We start from the raw sequence: 11,302 nt of genomic DNA on the forward strand, positions 1-11,302 counted from the left end.
CACACACACACACACACACACACACACACACACACACAGTTTGACAATGACAACCTGAGAAAAAATATTTGCAACCTATTATTGTCCAAAGAATCATGTTCCTGAAATATAAAGAACATTATAAATAAAATGGCCAGCAAACCTATACAAAAATGGGCTGAAGAAATAAACAGATCTCAGGAAAAGAAATGCAAATAGCTATAACATATGGAAACATGCTCTGCTTAGCTCATAATGAACAAAATACAAATTAAACCACACCAAGATACCATTTCTCACTTGCATTGGCAAGATCCAAACGTTTGACAACATACTCAGTAGGTGAGAGAATGTGGGGGAATACAAATTCTCAGATAAGTATACAAAATGATACAACCCTTATGAATGAGATTTGGCAACATCTCCCAAAACTGCTTATATATTTACCTATTAACTCAACAATCGCACTTTTTTTTTTTAACTTTTTCAGTGCTGGGGAAGGGTATCTAGGGCAAGTGCTCTACTGCTGAGCTATAGTCCCCCAGCCCTAACTTCTAAAGATACTGGGAATACAACAACAAATGTTTAAAACTTGTATTTACAAAACTATGTTATTCAAGCATTAATTATAATAATACAAGATGGTCACAAAAGGCTGAAACAACCGTCATCAATGAAAGTTGTTGAATAAACCAAAGAAGAAAGAAAATAATTTTAAATACTGCTAAGAGCTGGTTTCCAGAATATATATTTTTAAAATGAAGTAGAGAAAAATATTTGTAGAATACTATTTGTATCTTAGAAAGTGAAAAAAGATGAGTATATTATTTCTTATAGCTTTGAGGTAAAATTGACGTGCAATAAATTACATGTATTTAAAGTGTACAATTTGATAAATTTTAACATGAAATTATGAAATCACCATTTTAATCAAGATAATATACACATCCTTTACTTCCAAAAATATTCTCATTCTCTAGGTAATTCTGCCCTTTGTCACCCTTCCTTCTTGCCCCCCACTTTCCCATTCCTCCAGCAAAATGTCTATCTTAATAGATTGCTTTGTATTCCTCAAGTTTTATGTGTATGGGATAATATATTGTATTTTCTATGGCTTCTCTTATTCAGCATAATTTGAGATTCATCTACATCAGTTTATCGATCATCTATTTTTATTGCTGAGTAGCATTTCATTATATGTACATACCACAATTTGTCTATCATCTATTGATAGACATTTGGATTTTTTTCCAGTTTGGGGCTTTTACAAATATAAAATTTCTCCTATTGCTATATAACTTATCTTTTCTTTGGAAAAGAATGGTTGGATATGACTGGTATATGTTTACCTTTTTAAGAAGGTGATTCTACCACTTTATATCCCCACCAGCTGTGTACCCATCTAGTTCCTCCATCTCCAACCACTCAGCACAATTGTCTTTAATATTAGATATTTAATAAGTGTGTAGTGGTAACTCTTATGCTTCAAAATTGCATTTCCCTGATAATTATGTCAAGCATTTTTAATGTCTTTATTTACTATCTGTTTATCTTCTTTGATGAAGTGTTATTTTACAGGACTATATTTTTTCTAATGAGTTCTAAGAGTTCTTCATATATTCTTGATGCAAGTCTTGATAAATGCTTTACAGTAATTTCCTCCCAGCTTGTGTTTTGTCTATTTCATTCACTTCAAAGTGTATTTTGAATTACAGAGGTTTTAGTTTGATGAATCCCACATTGTCAAATCCTTTTTAATGCTTTTGTTGTCAAATTTAAGAAATCTTTGCCAAACCTAAGTTCAACAAAAATTTTTCTCTTATTTTTTTCCTAGAGGTTTTGTAGTTTTGAGTTTAATATTTAAGTCTGTGAGTTAATTCAGGTGTCTAATGCAAGGCATGGATCAATATTTTGCATATAAATATGCAGTAATTTCAGTACCATTTGCTGAAAAAACTTTCCATTCTCTACTTGTCTTTCCATCTTTGTCAATGACTGTTGCCATATATATTGTGTATCTATCTCTGAATTCTTGGCTCTGTTCCAATGTTTTGTCTGCAATCCTGATTACTGTAGCTTTAGAATATTTTTTTTTCTTTTTTTCCTCTTCTTATGGTACTAGGGATTGAACACAGGACCTTGCATATGCTAGGCAAGTGCTCTACCACTGAGCTACATCCCCAGCCCTAGATTAAGTCTTGAAGCCACGTATTCTAGGTCTGTTGCAATCAGCTTGTCATTTTCTACAAAACTCTGCAGGAATTTTGATTGGAATAATGTTGACTCTGGTGATTAAACTGGGATGAATGGACACCTTAGTCTTCTGACTCATAAATTAGGTATATCTCTCCATTTAGGTTCTCTTTAATTTCTATCAGCAATATTTTATAGTTTTTAATATATACATTTTAGTTTTTGCCACGTTTATGTTTAAATACTTCATATTTTTATTCTATTGTACATGGAAATCTTTAAAATTTCAATTTCTAATTATTCATTGTTAATATATAGAAAATATAATTGCTTTTAGATGTAAATTTTATCTGTCAACCTTACAATAGCTTTTTTCTAGATCATACCAGATTGTATCTATATATATTCATGTTATCAGAAAATAAAGAGAATTTTATTTCTTCCTTTCCAATCTGAGTGCATTTTATTTCTTTTTCTTGCCTTAGTATACTAGCTATTTCCTTACTGCACCCCAGTACAATGCTAAATAGATGTAATGAGAGTGGACATCTCTGTTTGGTTTCTGATCTTGGGGAAAAGTATTCAATTATCAACGATTAAGTATGAGGTTAGCTGCATTTTTTCAGAGGATATTTTAAGCTCCCTTCTATTCCTAGTTTGTTGTTTGTTTTTCTACATCAATAATAAATGCTGAGGGGCTGGGGTTGATACTCAGTGGTAGAGCACTTGCCTAGCATGTGTGAGGCAATGGGTTCGATTCTCAGCACCGCATATAAATAAGTGAATAAAATAAAAGTCAATCAACATCTAAAAAATTTTTTTAAATAATAATCAGGGCTGATTTTTTTTACATGTCGATGGGATTTATTGTCACCTACTTGTACATGCACACAAAATAACAATATAATTTGGCCAATATTACTCCCCAACATTTCCCCCCTCTGCTATATTTTTTAAATGCTTGTTTTGTATCTCTTGAGCTAAACACAAAGATTGTGCTTTTAGGTACATCAATGTGGTAAATTTCATTGATTTTCAAATGTTAAATAAATTTTGGATTCTTGACATAAATCCCCATCATCAGTCTAGTTTTTGTCTATGATGTATTTTCCTTTTACATATTGTTGTATTTGACTTAAATTTTTGTTTAGAATTTCTGTACAGATTCATTGGAGATCTCTTGAGAGGTATGTGATTTTCTTTTCTTGTTATATCTTTGTCTTGGTTTGGTGTAGTGATAACACTGGCTTCATAGGAGAAATATTTCCTTGCTTTAATATTCTACAAGGGTTTAGTATTACTAATACTATTAGGAATTAGTATCATTTCTTCCTTACAGGAATTGGATCACCAATAAAGCTATCTGGGTCTTATATTTTTTTCTTTGTAGAAAGGTTTTTACCTATACCTTCAATTTCTTTAATAGTCAACAAGGTTTATGAAGTTGTCTGTTTTTCTTGAGTGAACTTTTGCAATTTGTGGCTTAAATAGAATTTCTTCATTTCATCTAAATTGTCAAGTTAATTAACATAAACTGTTCATAATATCCCCATTATCAGTCTAGTATCTGTGAAATCTGTAGTTATATCCCTTCTCTGATTGCGGATATTGGTAATCTGTGTCTCCTCTTTTATTTCCCTCACTAGATGTTGATCAATTTTATTCATCTTAAAGAACTAGCTTTGGGTTTCATTGATTTTCTCTTATTTTCCTTTTTTAAAATTTTACTGACTTATAGTCTTTATTATATCTTTTTTTCTTGCTTACTTGGAGATTAACTTATTTTTCCTTTTCTAGTTTCTCATAGTAGGAACTAAAGTCAATGACTGGAGACTTTTTTTTTTAATAAAGCTATCTTGGGCCTAATAGTGCTATAAATTTTCCAATAACGCTTTAGTGACATTGCACAAATGGATATGTTGTTTTCAGTTTTATTGAACTCAAAATATGAATTTCTTCTTTGATTTATTTGACTCAAAAATTATTTAGCAGTTGGGGCTAAGGTTGTAGCTCAGTGGTAAAGTGCTTGCCTCACATGTGTGAGGCACTGGGTTCGATCCCCAGCACCACATAAAAATAAATGTACTGTGTTGTTCATTTATACATATATATATATATATATATATATATATATATATATATATATATATATATATTTAGCAGTCTGGCACTAAAGTTTTCAAATATTTGAGAAATTTCCAGATTTTTCCATTATTGATTTCTCATTTTATTGTGTTCAGAGAACAAGCTTTGCCTGACTTTGAATACTTTTATATTTACTGATAATTTTTTTAAGATCCAGAATACAGTTTATCTTGGTAAATGTTCCATGTGCACTAAGCTCCTTGGGAGTTTTATATAAACGTCAATTAATTTCAAATGGATGGATTGATTATGTCATTCACACTTTCTACAATCTTACTTTTATTTTTCATTTTCTGCCAATTGCTGAGGAGAGGATATTGAAATCTCTAAATGTAATCTATAGGATTCATCATTTTCCTCATAATTCTATCAATTTTTATACTTCATGTATTTTGAAGGTCTAATATTAAAAGTACAAGCATTTAAGTTTATTATATAATCTTGACTGATTCCTTTATCATTAGGAAATAACTTTCTTGAGTCCCGATGATATATTTTGCCCCACAACCTCTTTTGGTTTAATGTAGCTACTCCAGATTTCCTTTCACTAGTGTTTAACATGAGATACCTTTTTCAATCATTCTAATTTTGACTTCTTTGTGTCTATTTACAGTGTTACTCCCTTAGACATCTATTTGGGTCTTGCTTCTTTAGGCAATATGACAATCTCTGTTTTTAACTGATGTATTTAGATACTTTCCACTTAATAGGATTACTGCTGTGCATAGGTGTAAGCTTAATATAATCTTCTATTTGTTCCTTCTGTTCTTTGTTCTTTTTCTTTTCTTTCTGTCTTCTTTTGCAGAAATACCACTATCGGTATTTTTAGTGATTCCTCTATTGGCTTATTAAGCTATAACTCTGTTTTCTAATCTTAGTGCTTCAGGGTTTAGAATGTACATCTTTAATTTGTCACAATATACCTTCAGATGATACTGTATTACTTCACATATTCAATAAGAACGTTACAATAATTACTACCCTTCTGAGATTTATACTGTTGTCATGTATTTTACTTTACATGTTTTCTAAATCCCATACTGCACTGATGTTTGTCTTTAAACAGTCAATGACTTTTTAAAATGTTCAAATAAGAAAAATTATTTTAAATATTTATGCACACAGTCACCATTTTCAGTGTTCTTTACTCCTTTATTCCATTATTTCCATCTGCTGCCTTGGTGAAAGTGTAGGGTGAATTCTTTCAGCTTGTATGTCAGTACAAGTCTTCATTTTAGAAAGATATTTCACTGGGCATGATATTATCGGCCAACATTATTACTCTTCAAATATATTAAAGGTATCACTCCACTATATTCTCTTATGCCTAATTTCTGACAAGAAATCTGATGTCATCCTTAGTTCTTCTCTACATAAATGTTTTCTCTAACTGCTAAGATTGCTCTTTATCACTGGTTTTGAGCAATTTATTTATGATATAATACACCTTGATATAGCTTTATTCATGCTTTTTGTACTCTAGTTCCTTTTAATATCTTGGATCTGCAGATGTACAGTTTTCACAAATTTTTGAAAATTTTTGGCCATCATTTCTTAAAATATTTTTCTGAATACCTCTCAATGCTCAACTTGAAACTGTCCCACAGCTCACTGATGCTCTGGTTCACTTTTCTTTAACAGAAGAAATTTTTCCTGTGTTTCATTTGGGGTACTTCTCCTGTTATGTCCTCAAGTTCACTAACAATTTCATCACAATGCTTATTCTGACATTAATCCCATCCACTGTGTTTATCATATATTTTCAACTCTAGAAGTCTGATTTTCTTAAAATATATCTTCTATATCTCTTTTTACCTTTTTAACACACGAAATATAGTAGTAATAACTTTTTAAAAAATGCCATTACCTCATTCTAACATCTCCGGCAGTTCTCGGTTGGCTTTGATTGGATGATTCTTCTCCTCATCATTGTGGATTGTATTTTTCTTGCTTCTTTGCATGCCTGGTAAGCTTTGATTCGATGCCATACATTACGAATTACTATTCTTAATATTTTGTATACAATTAAATTACTGGAAACAATTTGATTCTCTTGGGTCTGAATATTTGCTAGGTATGACATAAATTGTAATAGTCAGTCCGAGGTAACGCCCTTCTGATTATTCTACCCAACTTCCTTAGATAGTTTTTTCCAGGTGCTATTCTGGTCCCTGTGTTAGGACCTGTTCCTTCTAATCACTTAAGATTGTTTCTCTGACTTGCTAAGCAGTTTCATCACACTTATGTGCAGATCAATACCCTGCTGAACACTCAGCCTTTCACAGATTTCCAGAATTGTCTCTCAATGTAGCAACCTTCTTTTGGTACTCCACCCTGTGAATTCTAGTCACTTCAGTTTTCCTGGAATCTCAGCACCATCTCTCAATTCATGGTATCCTCTGGTTCTGCCTGACTTCCCCTTCTTTGTCATGGCTTGGGAATCTCTTAACATAGTAAAAGCTGGGACAACTAAAAAGCTCACAGCATTTGTTCCTTATGTTTCCAGAATCATTCTTTGTTGCTTGATCTTCAATGTTGCTGGATCTTCAAATTTTATCTGTTTGTGGGTTTTTTTTTTCATATTTATTTTAGTTGTTTCAGTTGGGAAGGTGAAGCCAGTACCTATATAAAGCTATCATAGCTAGATGTAAAAATCATTTGCTTTTTTTTTTTCTTTTTATGGTGCTGGGGATTGAACACATGGCCTCATGTATGGTAGGCAAGTGCTTTACCACTGAGCTACATATCCCTTTTCTCATTTGCTAATTTTTTTAATAGCAGAATACATAATGAAATAAATTTTAAAAGTTAACTATAAAAGAGAGTAACATCAGGGTAGACAGAACTGAGACAAAAGCTAGAATTCTTTCAAAATCAGGCAGGAGAATCACAAGTTCAAAGCTAGCCTCAGCAACTTAGCAAGTCCCTATGCAATTTAGTGAGAACTATCTCTAAATAAAAAATAAAGAGGCTAGGTATGTGGCTCAGTGGATAGGAGCCCTGGGTTCAATCACCAGTACTAGAAAACAGAAACAACTTATTTTTACAAATTAACTTTGGCTCTTCTAAATATTTAAATAATTGTAAAATAAACAAAAAAATCTTTATAAAGTAATACCTAAATATTGAAAGCAAAAATGAAACAACCTGTGACATCAAGTTGGTGACAAACCACAGAAATGAATTAGTTCAAACATACCTTAGTGGAATATAGCTTAAAGACAAGAGAATTTCATTTCAGGAATACATTCCTGAAAGTATTTTAAATAACATAAATATAGTCTTGTGTTGCTTAATGATGGGAATAAATTCTGAGAAACACATCTTAGGCAATTTCAGCATGTAAACATCATTGAGCATACTTATACAAACCTAGAAAATATAGCCATTTCCACACGTAGGTATTCATATATGGTATATCATCGCTTTGGGGATAAAAACCTATAAGATATTATTATACTGAATTCTGTAGACAATTGTAACATTGTAAATGTTTATATATCTAAACATATCAAAACACAAAAAAGATATTAAAAATACTAGGTGACAAGAATTTTTTAGCTCCATTATTATGCACTAATGACCAAAATGTCATTAAGTGGCACAAGACTGTAAACAATTATACTGATGTCATTGAAAACTGGAACTCCAACATCAGAGAAAGAAAACACAAATCTAAGATAGATGAAGTGAAGTAAAATCTCTCCTGAATTTTCATGGGAATTATCTAAATGACATGATGAAAAATCCCCACATATTTCTGAGCTTTGTTCACTAAAAAGGCCTACAAATGACAGTCAATTTGAGCAATAAGCAATCCTAGTACTTGGAATGTAGCCTCTAAATATAATTTCCTATTGAAAGGAACCAAAGTTCTTTTAGAGAAATAGTTCCTTCAAGGTCTGGACAGGGAATGTTTAAGATGAACTTGGAATATCTCATAGTTCAAAATCAAGGGAAATAGGTAACAATGACCACTAGGTGGTGGCAAAGGGTCCCAGGAGCCAAGATAAAGAGGCTTCTACAAGGCAAAAGGGGGAGAAATTGAGCATCAGGTAAGAACAATTACTATTCCTAACTGGATTAAACACACCAAATATTTTTAAATGCATGACATCATATTGACTCTTAAATAAAAGTTAAAAAGATTTCAAAAGCCCCTTTGGGTATCATTTGATAATGCTAGAATACCACCTTACTATTCTGAAAAGTAATGAAGAAAAGGAATCAAATGTTTATCTCCTGCCTTAACTATACAAACCAAATATCTGTGTAAAGAATAATCAATCATAGCCAGGCGTCGTGGCACACACTTATAATCCCAGTAGTTCGGGAGGCTGAGGAGGGAAGATAGCAAGTTCAAAGTCAGCCTCAGCAAAAGCGAATTGCTAAGCAACTCAGTGAGACCCTGTATATAAATAAAATACAAAATAAGGCTGGGGATATGGCTCACTAGCCAAGTGCCCCTGAGTTTAATCCCCAGTACAAAAAAAAAAAGAAAGAAAGAAAGAAAGAATAATCAATCATAAATTTTTATTTGTATAGGCATCCCAGCCTTTAAATGAAGAAAGAAAAATCCCAGCAACTCAGACCATTGCTATTTTGCAACCTGTAATATATTAGCAAATCTCACCAAGGTCACTGTTGACTAGTAGTCAACATCAAAGGAGAGGACATGCAGATGTCAATGCAATATTTTATTAAGTTTTCATAAGAAACAGAATTGAACCTAAACCTGACTACCAATTTCCAAGAAATATAAAGCAACAGAGAAAGGCTGAGGTTGTTAGTTCAGCACTTGCCTAGAATGCATGGAGCCCAAGGTTCAATCCCCAACACCACCAAACAAACAAACAAAAAAAGGCAATAGAGAAAACAGGTTAAATTGTTGTACCAGGGGGATGTCATTTATTTACCAAAGCTACAATATATCCTAGAAGTCCCACAAACATATTTTTTTCAATTATCGCAAAAAGTTACAACAAAAGGATAAATCAATAGAGAGTAACTTATATGAGACTTGTTCTCCCACTGAAAGCAACCAGAAAGTTGGAATATATATATATATATATATATATATATTTTTTTTTTTTTGGTATCAGGGATTAAACTCAGAAGCACTTGATCACTGAGCCACATCCCCAGTCTCAGCCCCATTTTGTATTTTATTTAGAGACAGGGTCTCACTGAGTTACTTAGCACCTCACTTTTGGCTTTGAACTCATGATCCTCCTGTCTCAGCCTCCCGAGCCACTAGGATTAAGGCATGTGCCACCATGCCCAGTCAAAATATATTTTTAAAGAGCTATTTTTCAGATAGAAAGCCACAAGGGACATGCAACTGTCACCCCTAAGAGCAGGAGAACAAATAGATGAGCATTTCACCTGGAGGCACCCTCTAGACCTCAGTTTGGGAAGGGGAACCCAAATAGGGCATAACAGTCTCACTGAGGAGAGAGAGACCAGAGTTCCAGGAGATTAAGCAGCCAAAAATATGTAGAGAAAACTACCAGAAAGATGGGAGCCACAAAGAAAGAGAGTTCCAGAAATCTGCATGGAGGTGGTCTTCAGTTTGGGGCTACATTCTAAGCAGTACCTGCAAGGGCCAAGAACAACTATAAGCTAACCAATCCCACAGTTGGCACTGAGCTGGGAGAAGTCTGGATTCCAGCTAGCCAGAGAGAGTTGACATACAAAAACAGTATGGTCAACAAGCTCATGAAGAAGTATTTGATCCAGGCATCATGGCACATGTCTGTAATCCCAGCAACTCAGAAGGTTGAGGCAGGAGGATCCCAAGTTTGAGGCTGGCAACTTATCAAGGGCCTAAGCAAGTTAGTGAGACCCTATCTCAAAAGAAAAAAAAAAGTTCACTCAATATCATTAATTATCAGGAAATAAACTCACAAAGACATACCCACTAGAATGGCCCAAGTGCTAGTGAAGATGAAGTCAAGTGGAAGTCTCCTAAATTGCTGGTGGAAGTATAAAATGATTGTGGTCATTTTTTAGCATGGCTTGACAGTATCACATAAGATAAAAACATACATTAAACGTAGGAGGCAATTGCACTCCTAGATATGAGTCCATTTATAGTGGCATATATATGAAATAGTACTGTAGGAAAAATGAATCTATAGTTTAAAAAAAAAAGTTATCAGTGGTTGCCTGGAACAGGTGGTGAAGGAACTCACTGGGAAGGATCCCAAGGAAACCCCTTTTCTAGTGAAAAAACTGTTCTATATCTTGATTATGGTAGTTTTTACATGGGTATCTACATTTGTTAAAACTCAGAGTGTGCTTGCTTTGGCAGCACATATACTAAAATTGGAACAATACAGAAAAAATTAGCATGGTCCCTGAGCAAGGATGACACCCACATTTGTGAAGCATTCCATAGTTTTGTGGAACCAACCCTTCAACAGATGAATGGATAAAGAAACTGTGGTACATATATGAAATGGAATATTACTTATAGCCTTAAAAGAGAAAAAAATTATGGCATCTGCGGGTGAATGGGAATATCAGGTTAAGGGAAGTAAGCCAATCCCAAAAACCAAAAGCTGTATGTTCTCTCTGAAAGTGGATGCTGACCCATAATGGGGGTAAGGTGGGTGGTAAGAGGCATGGAAAGAATGGAGGAACTTTGACTGGGCAAAGGGGAGGTAGGACAGGTGACGGGGCATAGGGATAGGAAAGATGGTGGAATGAGATGAACCTTATTTCCCGAGGTACATGTAGGAATACAAATGTGTTGTGTACAACTAGGAAAAGTTTTGTTCCATTTATATACAATGAATCGAAATGCATTCTGCTATCATGTATAACCAATTAGAACAAATTAAAAAAAACTCACTGATATTGGCTATCAAGGAATTACTGTTAAGTTGGGTGATGGCCCGTGGGTTCATTATACTACTCTCTGTGCTTTTCTTTAAAGCTTTTCTAATTAAATTTATTTTTTAACTAGTACATAGAAACAAAC

General features: G+C 33.4%; 1 non-coding gene across 1 annotated transcript; it reads left to right on the forward strand.

Moving 5' to 3' along the window:
* Positions 1–10,614: 10,614 nt before the first annotated feature.
* LOC144373161 (U6 spliceosomal RNA) lies at positions 10,615–10,721 on the forward strand. Its single transcript, XR_013432908.1, has one exon. It is a non-coding gene; the product is annotated as a U6 spliceosomal RNA (small nuclear RNA).
* The last annotated feature ends 581 nt before the right edge of the window (positions 10,722–11,302 follow it).

This window comes from Ictidomys tridecemlineatus, unplaced genomic scaffold, assembly GCF_052094955.1.
Source record: "Ictidomys tridecemlineatus isolate mIctTri1 unplaced genomic scaffold, mIctTri1.hap1 Scaffold_270, whole genome shotgun sequence".
Taxonomy (NCBI): domain Eukaryota; kingdom Metazoa; phylum Chordata; class Mammalia; order Rodentia; family Sciuridae; genus Ictidomys; species Ictidomys tridecemlineatus.